Source organism: Melozone crissalis, unplaced genomic scaffold, assembly GCF_028551555.1.
Source record: "Melozone crissalis strain CALT ecotype California unplaced genomic scaffold, PUWL_Pcris_2 ptg000124l_1, whole genome shotgun sequence".
Taxonomy (NCBI): Eukaryota; Metazoa; Chordata; class Aves; order Passeriformes; family Passerellidae; genus Melozone; species Melozone crissalis.
The window spans coordinates 533,343-547,874 of NW_026535900.1; positions in this window are offsets into that span (position 1 = coordinate 533,343).

Below are 14,532 nucleotides of genomic sequence, written 5' to 3' on the forward strand. Positions count from 1 at the left end.
TCTGAGAATCCATCTGCAGTAGGATGCCTGACGAAAGAAGAGCAACAAGAGCCAATTGCCACTTCCATAGTGCATCGACGACAGCATAGAGCCACGCGAGATGCTATGATCCCCATCCAAAAGATGATCCGAGAGCTGGAGAGCCAAGGGGTGGTCAGCAAGACCCACTCAGCCTTCAACAGCCCCATTTGGCCTGTGCGAAAATCTGAAGGAGAATGGAGATTGACTGTGGACTACCGTGCATTGAATGAAGTGACTCCACCACTGAGCGCTGCCGTGCCAGACATATTAGAGCTCCAGTACGAGCTGGAGTCCAAGGCAGCAAAGTGCTTTGACACTATAGACATTGCTAATGCATTTTTTTCCATTCCTCTGGCAGCAGAATGCAGGCCTCAGTTTGCTTTCACATGGAGGGGAGGGCAGTACACCCGGAACCGACTGCCCCAGGGGTGGAAGCACAGCCCCACCATCTGCCATGGACTGATCCAGGCTGCACTAGAAAGGGGAGAGGCTCCAGAACATCTGCAGTATATTGATGACATCATTGTGTGGGGGAACACAACTGTGGAAGTGTTTGAGAAAGGGAAGGAAATCATCCAAATCCTCCTAGGAGCTGGTTTTGCCATTAAAAAGTCAAGGTAAAGGGACCAGCTCGTGAGATTCAGTTCCTGGCAGTGAAGTGGCAAGATGGACTGTAGTAAACCCCATACATTTAGCAAAAGCACCATGGAGAATCTAACAAAAGGAATGCTGACACAGCAGCAAGGAAGCTTCTTGACTCCATGGACACCTGCCCTATAAACTGTCTCTATAACCATGTAAGGCAATGCCATGGTAGCCTTTACCTATCGGACATTTTATGGTCCCCCTAATCCCTTGCCATTGGTCAAGTTTGGATACTTGCCAAGCCTATAAAAGTAGCATGCTGTACCCTACTAGCTCAGAAGAAGAAGAGCCGAGACCCTTCGCGGACCCCCAGATAAAGCCTTCTCTGTGGAACAGCTTCTGCCTTCTCCTTCTCCTCTCTCCGTCTGCTGCTGCCTCAAGCCCGGGGCTCCACTACCCAGCAAGCAAAGAGCTGAGGTCCTAAGAGCTGCTAATCACTATAGAGCTGAATATCACCAGGCTTGCTAGAAAGGCAGCCTGCGGCATTGGCCTGAGCTGGCTTCGGGCACCCGGTCCCTCCTCAGGGACTGAGATCCTGAGCACCAAGGCTCTGCTTCATGATAAGGCTGATCGGAGGCCTTATTAATGAACGGCATCAGATTCCTACAGACGTAATCAACAAGATCACAGCGATGTCTCCACCCACCAATAGGAAAGAAACACAAACTTTCCTAGACGCCATAGGCTTTTGGAGGATGCACATTCCTGAGTACAGTCAGATGGTGAGCCCTCTTTACCTGGTCACCTGCAAGAAGAACGAGTTCCACTGGGGCCCTGAGCAGCAACAAGCCTTTGCCCAGATCAAGCAGGAGATTGCTCATGCAGTTGCCCTTGGCCCAGTCAGGACAGGAGCAGAGGTGAAGAACGTGCTCTACTCTGCAGCCGGGAACCATGGCTTCTCCTGGAGCCTTTGGCAGAAGGTGCCTGGGGAGACTCGAGGCCGACCACTGGGATTTTGGAGTCGAAGCTACAGAGGGTGAGAAGCCAACTACACTCCCACAGAGAAGGAAATCTTGGCTGCCTATGAAGGAGTCCAGGCTGCCTCAGAGGTGATTGGCACAGAAGCACAACTCCTCCTGGCACCCCGACTACAAGTGCTGGGGTGGATGTTCAAAGGAAAGGTTCCCACCCCCCACCACACCACTGACGCTACATGGAGTGAACGGATTGCTCTTATCCCACAGTGCGCCCGTATTGGAAACCTGAATTGCCCTGGGATTTTGGAGATAATTACAAACTGGCCAGAAGGTGAGAACTTTGGTCTTACTGATGAAGAGCAACAAGAACCAGCGACACGTGCTGAAGAGGCTCCTCCCTATAACCAACTGCCCCCACAGGAAACGCGCTACGCTCTTTTCACTGACGGTTCCTGTCGCATCGCAGGGATGGACCAGAAGTGGAAAGCAGCCATATGGAGCCCCACATGACAGGTTGCAGAGGCTGCTGAAGGAGAAGGTGGATCAAGTCAACTTACAGAACTCAAAGCTGTTCAGCTGGGCCTGGACAATGCTAAGGCAGAGAAATGGCCAAAGCTCTACCTCTACACTGATTCATGGATGGTAGCCAATGCTCTGTGGGGATGGCTGGAGAGATGGAAAAAGGCCAACTGGCAGTGTAGGTGTCATGGTTTGATGCTGGCACAATGCCAGTGCCCCCATGAAAATATATGCTCCCTGGTGTCTGCTGTGAGATGTAACCAGGAATAAGCAAAGCAGGCCCCCACTTAGAAATAAAGAAACCTTTATTAACTAAACTACAACTCTAAGTAACAAGAAACACACAGAGAAAATGAAAACTTTCCAAAAATATTTCCTCCCCCCCCCACCAAATTTCCAATACATCTATCCCCCAAATCACCAACTCTCGGTCCATCACCACCCTTTAGGTAATCAATTCTCAGTTCATCAAGGAGAGAGGAGTCCTTCTTGTGCCATAGGCTTCCCCAGGAAACACCATTGAAACCTTGTGTGTTTCCACGTCACACGTGGCACCACCCAGAGAACATCGTGACCTCTTCCTTCCATGTCCAGTGCTCTCACCACTGCACATGGACCAGAGCTGCTTCTAGGGTTGTCCTTTTAAGGATGCTTTGTCCCGTTCCAAAAAGGGCACAGTCTCACCTTTGGGACACCTGTGCCTCCCAAATTTCACCCCCTGGGGCCAAGGGGTACCAACACTGAACCCTCTTGGCTTTGAGCCATTGCCTCCCCCTGGATGCAGTCTCTGTGTCACAGGAAACATGGTTCTGTCCATGGCCATACAGGAAAAGTCCAGCTAAGGCCACTCCATCATCTCTTCCCACCTAAGATTCTTCTCTACTCTCCTGACATCTTTCACTTGCCCAGACCTTCACACTTGCACATTTCCTTCCTCCATTTCATCTCTTATCTCTCTTCTAGGAAAGATTAATGTTCTGCAAAGTTTTCCTTGTCTGAAAAAGGGTTAAAAGCTCGGGCTCTGCCCATCCAGAGCTCCCACAGTGGCCGGACCCGTTCTTGCTGCCCTTCTCCCTTCCCCCCCAGCCGGGCTGTGCTGCCAGCACAGGATATCAAATTTCACGGTGGCACAGGCGCTCTGTCTCCCTCTGTGTCCTGGGGGGAAGGTGTGGCTGCCCGATGCCTCTCGGGGCTCTTCCACCCTTCCATCCTCGGGCCAGGCCTACCTCACCCAGCCCCAAACCAGCCAGGAGCTGGGCAGGGTAGGCCCGACCTGCTTCCCTTGCTGGAACCCAAGAGAGCTTCCCCCGGGAGTGCTCTGCTCTTTAACTCCTGAGTTCTCAGAGGCGTATCCAATGTCCCCAGTGGCCAAACCAGGTGCCAGTATTCAAATGTGAGCACCTATTGGCCTGACCACTTCATATCCCAGAAAACTAACTTCCTCTCAAACCACGACATCTATATAATCTCAGTCCAGTTCATCCCAGTCTGTAAGAACCCAGTCCATTTGATCCCAATCCATATTTGATCCCAGTCCATATTTAATCCCTGTCCATAGCTTATCCTAGTCCATATTTGATCCCAGTCCATAAAATCTGTCATATTTGATCCAGGCCATATTTGATCCCAGTCCTGATTTGATCCCAGTCCAGTTTATCCAACTCCATAGTTGATTTTAGTCCATATTTGATCCCAGTCCATTTTTATCCCAATTAATATTTGATCCCAGCCCGTATTTGATCTCAGTCTATATAAGCTCAGTCCAGTTTATCCCACACTGTAGTATTCCAATCAATAGTTGATCCCAGTCCCTGTTTGATCCTAGTCCATATTTGATCCCGACCCCTATTTGATCCCAGTCCCTGTTTGATCCTAGTCCATATTTGATCCCAACCCCTATCTGATCCTAGTCCATGTTTGATGCCAGTCCGTACTGCCCTGCACACATTCCAAAAGTCTGCAATTCCAACTCCCAGCCAGGAAAAGATGTTCCTGCCCTTGAAGGGAAATGGAGCAAAATCCTACAGAGACATTTCCCTGCCAGCCTTCAGGACTTCAGCTGCTGGGACTGGGAATTAAAATAATAATTGGGAAATAAAATAATAAATAATCAGGGGAGGGTCTGTGGTGACAGAGGGGTCATCTATATCAGGGCAGGGGTCAATTAAATCAGGGAAGGAGACAGCTAAATCAGGGCAGGGATCAATTAAATCAGGGGAAGGGGAATTAAAAGAGGGAAAGGTCAGTTAAATCAGGGGAGGCTCTTTGGTGGGGGGGGTCAATTAAATCAGGGGAGGGGTCAATTAAATCAGGGGAGGGTCTTTGGTGGGCACTGGGGCAATAAATCAGGGGAGGGTATTGGGTGGTCCCTGAGGCAATTAAATATAGGGAGGGTCTCTGGTGGTGCCTGGGTCAATTAAATCAGGGGAGGGTCTCTGGTGGTCCATGGGTCCAGGGAGACACTGAGAGAGAAACAGAGCAGGCAAAGAGAGGCAGGAGAGAAAAGGGGACACCAAGACAATGAGCTGAGAAGGCGGCACTCTGCAAACAGAACTGCAACAGACTGAACATGAACGGGAGAGAAATCAGTAAGTCTGAGTTTTATTTGCTGTCAAATACATCCCACACACCCAGCCCCACACAATCTCCATCCCACCACTCTAAATCATTTCCCAACTTCATCTCAGCCTGATGGCTGCGGAATCAAGTGAGTTTGGCATGCGATTGAGTTTTTTGAGGTGGGTTTGTGCTCTTTTTGGGGTAAGATTGAGCTGTTTTCACTGGGATTTGAGTGGTTTGGAGGTGACAGATCTATTCCTCTTGGCTTTTGCAGTGCAAAGAGATGGAGAATAGAAAAAAATTAAGGTGAAATTAAAAGTAGAAGCAGCCAGGTGTGTTCTCAACATGGATAACAGGGAATGTGGCTCACCTGGGCTGTGCCCAAAGTGCCTCCTCCAGTGGGGGATGGAGCTGGAGCAGCGCACCAAGCTCTGCCTGCACTCGGGGCACTCGCAGAGCTTCCCTTAGTGGTGCCTCTGTTGGTGTTGGGTCAAGCTAGAGCTGCTGGAGAAGCTCTTCCCACACTGGGGACACTCATAGGGCCTCTCCCCAGTGTGGATGCGCCGGTGCCTGATGAGGTGGGAGTTGCGCTTGAATCCCTTCCCGCAGTCGGGGCAGCGGAAGGGCCTCTCCTCTCTGTGAATCCGATAGTGCCGGAGGAGATCGGAGCTGGTCTGAAACCCCTTCCCACACTTGGAACACTCATAGGGCCTCTCCCCAGTGTGGGTCCTCTGGTGCGTGATCAGGATGGAGCTCTGGCTGAAGCACATCCCACACTCGGAGCACTTGTACGGCCTTTCTCCAGTGTGGGTTCTCTGGTGCCTGATCAGGTTGGAGCTCTGGTTGAAGCTCTTCCCACACTCCCCACACTCGTAGGGCTGCTCCCAAGTGTGGATCCTCTGGTGCCTGATCAGGTCGGAGCTCTGGCTGAAACTCTTCCCACACTCCCCACACTCATAGGGCCGTTCCCCAGTGTGGATCCTCTGGTGCACAATCAGGTTGGAGTTCCACCTGAAGCTCTTCCCACACTCCACGCACGTGTGGGGCTTCTCCCCATCATGGAGCTGCTCATGGAGCACCAGCTCCGAGCTCTGGCTCCGTCTCCGGCCGCCTTCCCGGCCCAGGCTGGCTCTTTCCGCCTCAGATCCCCGCCGGCTGCGTTTGCAGCCCCTCCTCGTGCGGCATCTCCGGGGCTTTTCCTCCCCGTTGGCTTCCTGCGCCGTGGAGCCGCTCAAAACGGCCTCTGCCACCAGGTTCTGCCGCGGGCATTTGTCCTCCCTGCTCTCCATGCTCAGCTCCTGCTCTGGGGGAGGAAGGACAAGGACAGGATGGGATTTGCCTCCGTGCCACAGGCAAGGGCAAGGAGATCCCCCCAGGGCTGAGCTGCAGCCGGGGCCGTGCTGGGCTGGGAGATGGAGCAGCACAGAGGGGAAAGGGGCACTGACTTCCTCCTCACCTGCCTCAGTGTCCCAGGGCATCTTCCTCTTCCTCGCGGCCTCCCTGGGGCTGGCAATGGGAAATCCTGGTTTGGGGAAAACAAGGGATGAGCGTGTTTGTAGGAGTGTCAGGGGGTAGGACGGTCGGGACGGACGGAGACGAGAGAGCTCTGCAGCCAGGTCGTGGAACTTGCGGTTTATTGCAAAGGGCCTGGGTGCAGGGCCCTGCTTGGAGCTGCCAGGCACAGCTCGGAGCAGGCCCGAGAGAAGAGAGGGGTAGAGAGGATGAGAGGGCAAGAGAGTAAGAGGAGAAGAGCGTAAGAGAGGAAGGGTTCCGTTACAATACAATAAATTTTCTTCTGTGTTGAATATTCTATTTCTCACTAACCAATCTAGTACAAGATACAAATCCTAGAGTATTTACATACAGCCTGTAAAAATCATTACATCACCATACTGTGTTACATTTTAAACCCTAAAAACTCCTCTTTGGACCCTTTCTATTGAGCTAGTGGGGTCTGCTCTGACCCTTGGATCTGTCTGCAAGCAGAGGGAATTGTTTCATCAAAAGGGGATTACCTTCAGTTGGGCCACACCATTGTTTTCCAGTTGTTCACTAACTAACGTATCTCAAAGCTTGATTTCATTTCAATCTTCCTTATACTTTTTATGTTCACAAAATCTTTTGCCAGACAATCGTATTTATAAGGTTTTCCTGTTTCATCTTCCCCAACACACATTGAGTTTGAAGGTCCCTCTGCCCAAGTCCATCTCTACAATCACTGGCCATCTGGGCTCCAGAAAAACCTCCCAAACACCAAGATTCAGCCCTGAAAAAGCCTCCCAGGAGTTCCCCGTCCCTGGTCCCTCCCTTCTGGTGTTCAGCGGTTCCCCCCTGTCCCAGCTGCTGGGGGTCATGCTTGGATTGGGGGTCCCCCTTCTCCTCGGTGCCCGCCCTGCCCAGGCTGCTGGCAGTCCCAGCAATCCCAAAAGCTCCCCCTGATTCTCTCTCCCCATTTCAGGATGCCGGGGCTTTTTGGGCTCCCGGGCTCCCTTCTCCCCTCATTCTCTGCTTTGGGCTGTGAATGAGACGAGGGCTGGTTGTCCCAGACCTGCCAAGTGAGTGCTGGAGTCTCCCACGCTGCGTTTCCAACTTTCCTCGAGGGAAGCAGCCAGTAAAGAGACACAGCGAGTGATAAGAGGAGTGAGAGAATCCCCCGAGGTAACTGGGACTGGGTCCCAGTGAGGGGCTGGACCCCTCTCGGAGGAAGGGAGCAGAGGAGTTTCTGAGCCCAATACACTAGGAAATGGGACAAAAGGGAACCCTAAAAATGCTGTTGGTTTGAGGGATAAGAGAGCCCAAGAGCATCCAGAATTAAAACCTGCTGGGTTGAGGAATTAATATTCCAAGAGCATCCACGATTGAGCAAAATTCTGCCGGATTGAGGATATGCTCAAGAGCATCTGGGATTGGACAACACAGCTGGGTTGAGGGATATCCAAGAGCACCAGGACTGGCCAGAAACACCTAAACTTGTAATAGGTGATGTGAAAGTCTAGTATATGGAAGAGATAATTTCTGCTACTAATGTATAAAATATTGTAAAATCCGCATTATGTCTTTTGAGCATCCTGGCCAGGAGCAGTGTCTTATTCATATACATCTAGTTCCTGGACTTGGCTGAGATAAACATCGGGGTTTTTAATGAAAGCATAGAAGCTTCCAGGGCGATAATCGCTGGCTTCCCCGGGTCACCAGGTCCACCCAAGAGTGATTAACGCCTCGTCGATTACAGCTACCACAATGATCCACAGCCCCACTCTGATGCATGTGAATGCTGACTTCCCTGGAGTCTACTGACAACATCAGACACCTGGACTGAGTCTTTGTCCACCTCTGCACAGGTAAAGACACAGTAATGCATGGGAAGAGACACAAAGAACATTCGGTCATCTCTGCCTCGAGCAGAATAAACTGTAAAAGAACTCGCTGCGTCAGGCAGCATTTGTGAACAGGGGGAGACTCTGACATTCGGAGCTCAGATCCGTGTTCACCCAGCACCGAACCCGGGCTCGACGCTGACCCTTGGCTGTGCTGGTTTTGACGACTGAACTTTCAGTCTCACAGACAAATTAATAAATCTTTGCTAAATTTTCTTATAAGTTTGGCTCTCGATTTGATCATTTATAACAAAAGATAACTTATTGTTGTCTTGTTGTGTGTGAGAGTGAGTCACACACAAAATCAGCCTCAGCTTCCCGGGCGGGTGGGAAGGGGGGCTGTGGAAAGAGGAGTGTGTGACCCACAAATAAGCCATTGTTCTCCTGGGTGGGTGGGGGCTGTGGCATAAGGTACAGGTGACCTGCAAAGGGGCCATTGTCCCCAGGGCGTGTGACGGGGCATGGCTAAAGAGTGTGAGTGACACACAAATCAGCCTCACAGGTGAACGGCACCGGAGGCAGCAGAGTCAGGGCCCTCCCAGGAGGCCCGGAGATACTGAGACCCAGAGGCCACCCCAAGGTGAGGGGGGGCCACAGGGACCCGCGATTCTCTGCCAACAGGGATCCACTCTGTGTCCTGAGGGTGGGAAAGAATGTGTGGAAGTGAATGGGAAATAAAAGTGAGTGAATGTAGACGAATGGAAGTATAGATAATGTAGATTCTGTATTTTTAGCTTCACTATATCTCCTTGAAGGGAGGTGTATTGTACTGAAAGTAGTGTGAGAAAAAAGTTTTTTATTTTTGTGTGTGTAGTTGAAAGAAAAGTGGTATTTAGGTTGTTAGTGAATGTGAAAAACACAAACAGAAGATGAAAGATAAGATCTTGAAAAATGAGATCAAAAACCAGTAAGTTGGATGCAGGGAAAAAAAAGAAAAAAAAATAGTCCTGTGGGAGTTATGTTAGCTAACAGAGTTACAACTCCTTGCAAAAAGAGAAAATACAGGGTATGTAGTAGTCGATGGGAAAAACATGCAAACTATGGAAAAAGGGAAATGAACCTTAAATTAGTAAGCTCAAACCTGTCAATTATATACTTTAAAAAGAGCACTAGAATATTTAACACAAAATAAAGGAACTATATATACTGATTCAAGGTATGCCTTTAGAGTAGTACATACCTTTAAAAAATTTGGAAAGGGAAAAGATTACTAAATACAAGAAGAAAAGGACTAGTACATGAGGAACTTATTTTAGAGGTTTTAGAGGCATTACAATTACCCAAAAGAGATAGCTATAGAACATATTATGGAACTCCAAAAGGGAAAGACACCAGAAAGAAGAGGAAATAATTTGGCAGATCACAAAGCTAAGGATGCAGCAGAAAATGGAGCTGAAAGAGTTATGTTAATATTAACTCCAAATGAGGAAAAAACCACAAATTCCAAAGTTTAGGGTAGCCGAGAAAAAAGACTTAAACAAGACAGGACGTGAACAAGATAAATCAGGGAAATGGAAACTTCATGATGGAAGACAATTACTTAATAAAATGTGCTTCTAGGAAAATATTAGAAGACAGGCATCAGAAAACCCACTGGGGCACTCAAGATTTGTGCCATCATTTTTAAGGAACTATGGGTGCATTGGGATTTTTGGATTTGCAAAGCAAGTAACTGAAAGATGCCTAATTTGCCAAAGGATAAATGAAAAGGTGATGAGAAAAACAACATTAGGGGGTCGTGAGTTAGCTCATCGGCCATTTCAAAGTATCCAAGAAGAAGTTTAGATTTGCTAGGCTCTGGATTTATTTGTAAAAAAACCCATTAAATCTAGAAGAAAGAGAATATGCCATATGTTAGACAGGAGATTTTAGAAGAATAAAAATCTTTAAAGTATGAAAAACCTCCGAGAAAAAAACAAGAAAAGACAAAGGGAAATGAAAGGGAAGGGAACACGAGGAAAAATCATAAAGAGTGGGATCCTCTGCAGGTCTTGCCCCCTCCGTTCGCGGCCCAGGCGCCTGTCCCGGGTCCCGGCTCGCTGCCCGCCTCAGCTCCGCCTGCCCCGGTTTCCATCCCAGGTGCGGCCTCACTGCCCAGGGCAGCTCCACCTGCCCCGGCGCTGTCGCTCAATTTGTGTGCCCTGCTCCCACTGCCTGGCCCGCGGCCGCTCTGCCGCCCATGCTGGGGAAGATGGGGGTTGCTCTGTCCTGCCGTGTGCTCCGAGGTCACCGCGCCCACCGCATCCAGGGGGGGTCCCAGCCATCCCATCCCCGGCTGCCCTGCCCGTGCCACCTGCGCTGGGCACCGCCGCTGCTGCCAGGCTCTCCCACCTGCCTTTGCTCTGCCGGCAGCTGCCGGATCAGCCGCCATCAGCCATGTGGGGGCTACCCACGCTCCGCCTCGGGCTCCACGGGAAGATCCCCCTCTGCTGATTCCGGCAGCAGACCCTGCCCACACTCCCACCGAGCCTCGGCGGGATATCCTCCCCTGACCCCGTCCTGCTCTGAGTTACGTCCCCTTGGTAACCACAGCTCCGGCTGTTCAGGGAAACTCTGTCTCTCTACAGGAAGCACCTTATTGAAACACTAGGAGCTCAGTTAAAAGGCAGCCCTCTCCAAATTCTTTCTCAAAACATGGGAGAAAGGCTATAGAAGGTAAAAAAGTGAAAGAGTTAGATGAAGGCATTGCTCTATTTCCGTTCAGAGAGGTTCCCATGGGAGGGATGCGCTGCCCCGCCCCGCGGGAGCCACCAGCGCCCCTGCCGGCCGTGCCCGGAACTGCGCCCAAGGGCAAAGCGCCGCAGCCCAAAGGCCGGGACTGGGTCCGGGCTCTGTTTGCTGTCAGTGCCGCAGCTGTTGGTGTTTGTTTGCTTTATTATACACACTAGTAAACAACTGGTATTCCTATTCCCATATCTTTGCCTGAGAGTCCCTTGATTTCACTGATCTAGAAATTAAGAGGGAGGGGGTTTCCATTCTCCATTCCAAGAGAGGCTTTTTCTGCCTTCCCGAGCAGACACCTCTCTTGTAAAGCAAGACAAGCACCCACAGGCACTGAGGGGGCTGCAGGAGGGGCACAAGAAGGCCCTGCAGCACTTGGGCACAAAGTGAGCAGGTGAGTGCAAGCAGGGAGCAGCAAAAGGCCAAGCTGAAGGCAAAGGCCAGGGGACAGTTCCTACAGCCCCTGAGGGATCAACCCCAGGGCCCAAGGGGGCCCCAGCACCCAGGGCACGGGCTCGGCCACAAGCACCTGGCAGAGGCATTGCCCTCCTCAGCAGGGGAGAGCCCACCCAAACAGCCCCTGGCAAGGTGTGGAGAGTTTAGTTCAAGAATGGCTTAAAGAAAGGGGCCATGAGACATACAATTGAGAGAAAAGTAAGAGGGAAAAGTAAAAGCAGTTTCTAACAGTTCTCAGCCTTCTGATTTGTATAAACAATTAGACTCTCTCAGGGATCACTTTATAAACAATAAAGTTCTCAGACTGTCTTCCCATAACAAGCAGAACACCGTCTCTGGGAAGGCCTGCCATCCTGGGAACAGATGAAGAAGTTTTGGGAACACTGGTTCTGTTTTTAATAAACAATTGTAGGTATTCTAAAACAAGAGGAGTGGTTAGAAGTTTCTCTGTTAGCCTATCATGAAACTGGATTACAGAATATTCATGGAGTTCGTTAGCACTGTTATTTAAGGTGATTGATTGATCAATAAAGTTGGAGTTCAATGCATTATAGAATGGTCGTTCACCCCTTCATTTCAATAGCAAGGAACCAGGGCTCCAGCTGCAGGGCACAAGGACACTGCAAGCACAGACAGCAGCACCCTCAGGACCAGCAAGTCCACCCCTTGATGGACATGGATTGGCAGGGCTGTCACAGCTCCCATCACACCAGGGACCCTCCACACTGCAGCCCTTGGGAACATTCAGGGTGGGTCTGCATTGAGAGGAGACATTTCCTGACGGACACAGGGGTCTCTAAATCCACTCTAAATCTTAGACCTAAGGGGGGGAAAATGCTAAAAATATGTTTCATTAGTGAGGGGATAAGTGGGAAAGATGTATGGTTTCATTCAATCACTTTTAGTAGATCCGGGAGATGGGTTTGAAATGCGTGAAATTTTATTTGCTCCTAATTGTTATCATGATTTACTGGGAAGGGATTTGATCACTAAACTCGTAACACAAATAAATATTATAAAAAGGGATACAGAGGCCGGTTCTGTTGTAACTCTGTGTCAAATGTCTGATGAGGCCCATGCTGAAGTGAACCCAGAAGTGGTGGCAGCCCCAGGAAAATAGGGAAAATTAGATATGGAGCCTCTCCAAAGTACTCTGAAGCAACCAGGACAAGTGGTGTCTAAAAGCAATAGCCTGTTCTGGGGGAGGGAAGGAAGGGGAATCAGACACAGCGCAGGTCACCGCCCCGTGCTCAGCTCAACCCGCGGAGCTGTGGCTGCTTGTGAGAGCCTGGCACTGAAATGCCCTGAGCAGGAAGGCTTCAACATCTTCTGCTGACACCATGGCACCTAACAGGGGGGCAAAAGCAATTCTCACTGCTTCAGCAACCACTGGAGCAGATATCAAGGCACATTCTCCCACAGCAAGCTGGGCTGGCACACAGCCTGCCCTGGCACTTTGCTGCTGCCAACACCCAGCCAGGACATCGGCTCCTGCCTAAGGAGTGCAAAGCAGCACCACTGGTGGCCAAGGGGCCCATGCCAAGTGTCCCTGAGGCCACAAACAGCCGCCAGCACAGCTCTACACGGGGGACCCCTCAGCCTGGCCTCAAGGGCTCTGAAGCCCCGCAGATTTGCACTTCCCGCCCGCAGCAGGAGGATGGGAGGCCGCCCCTGAGCCTGCCCTGAAGGCAACGCAGCAGCAGCCAGGGCTCCACAGCGGGCCAAGCCCCTGCGTCTGCCCACAGATCCTCGGCCGGAATCCTCTGCAATCCTGGCCACCCTCCTCTGCCATCTCCAGCCACTGGGGCCAAGCCTTGCTGCCACTGCTGCAGCTTCAGCGCTGGCTGGGCCTGCACTGCCACAGCTGCTGGGGAACACCACGGCACAATTCCACTCTGGGACTCACTGACACCCACACTCTGGGCTGCCTGCCATTGCACTGCTGCAAAATGTACCGATTTTGATCCTTTTAAATCTTATTTCTCTGCTCAGGCTTGGTTTGTCTTTGAGTTTGGGAAGGAATTTTCAAGGTTTTATTTAAGGGATGTTATACCACTCAATGGAGATGAGTTTAACATTCGAACAGACTGGGAATACCCAGCAGCGAACAGCAACCAACAGCTACCCCAGGCACTGCCCCCGGCAGAGCTGGAGACACCTGGGCTGGAAAAGGCTGAGAAGGAAATCCAGGAGTGTGGAGACCGAATTCACATCAGAGGGGAAGGAATCCGGGTCCAACAGGAAACCAAATACTGAAAACTTACACAACTTGGAAGCAATGAACATTAAAGCAGTGGATTTAGACTGGTTCAGACTACATAAAGTTTAGGAAAACTCACATGGCATGGAATGATTTTCTCTGCACAGCTGGGCTATTTGTGAAAGAAATTATTTCTGTTGCACATCCTGGCTAGAACCAAGGAATGCTTTGACTCTCTAACACTAAAGAGATTCTTGGAGAGTTTTTGTTTTCCATGAAGTTTCAGTGAAAAAATTACAGCATGACAAAAATTTTTCATAATATTCCCACTTTATATTGCCAGGTAGGTTTGGGACAGAAGTGTGAGAATCAAGTTTTGGTCTGGATTTTTCCCACATTCTCCTTTATGTTGCATTTTGCAAAATCGAAGAGATTTAACTGTAATACTTTGAACATAAATAGTTAATACTTTTTTTTAAAAAAGCAGATTCTGGGGGGGGCCACATGTGACTCACCAGATGGCTGCCCTGGAAGAGAAGCTTCATTCCAGGCAGCCTGCAGAGGAGTTTTAGAAATGCAAATGAACACTGCTGGGCAAAGTGTGGACAATGTACCTGGGTCCTTTGCCTGGGGCAGGAATTGGGCTGATTCCCTCTGCCCCTCACCCCAAGCTCTGCCTGCTGGCACTGATGGAATTTGCACAGCTCGAGGCAGAGCCCAAGGTGAGTGAAGTAAAGTGAAAATTTTCCAGGATAGAAATCCATTTTAATTTAAGTGAAATGTACATTTTTGAGTTGAGTCTGTAGTTAGAAACCATAGTTATTTAGCTAGACTGCAAGGTCTAAGCTCAGTGGAGTTACTTCAGCGAAGGACAGAGATAAAGGGGGGAGACAGAAGATGATAGAAGGAGACAGAGAGTGCTATAAGGGCAAGTCAACCTGACCTCGGAATTTTTTCTGATATAAAGGAACTAGTGGTAAATGTCACACGAAACCCATAAAAATGAATATGTGCGAACCTATTGTGAAACTGCATGCATATGTATTTAAGAGAGAGATAAAAAGAGACCTGAAGTTCTCAGAGGTACGCATGCCTTTTTTGAAGAGAGCAATCTCCA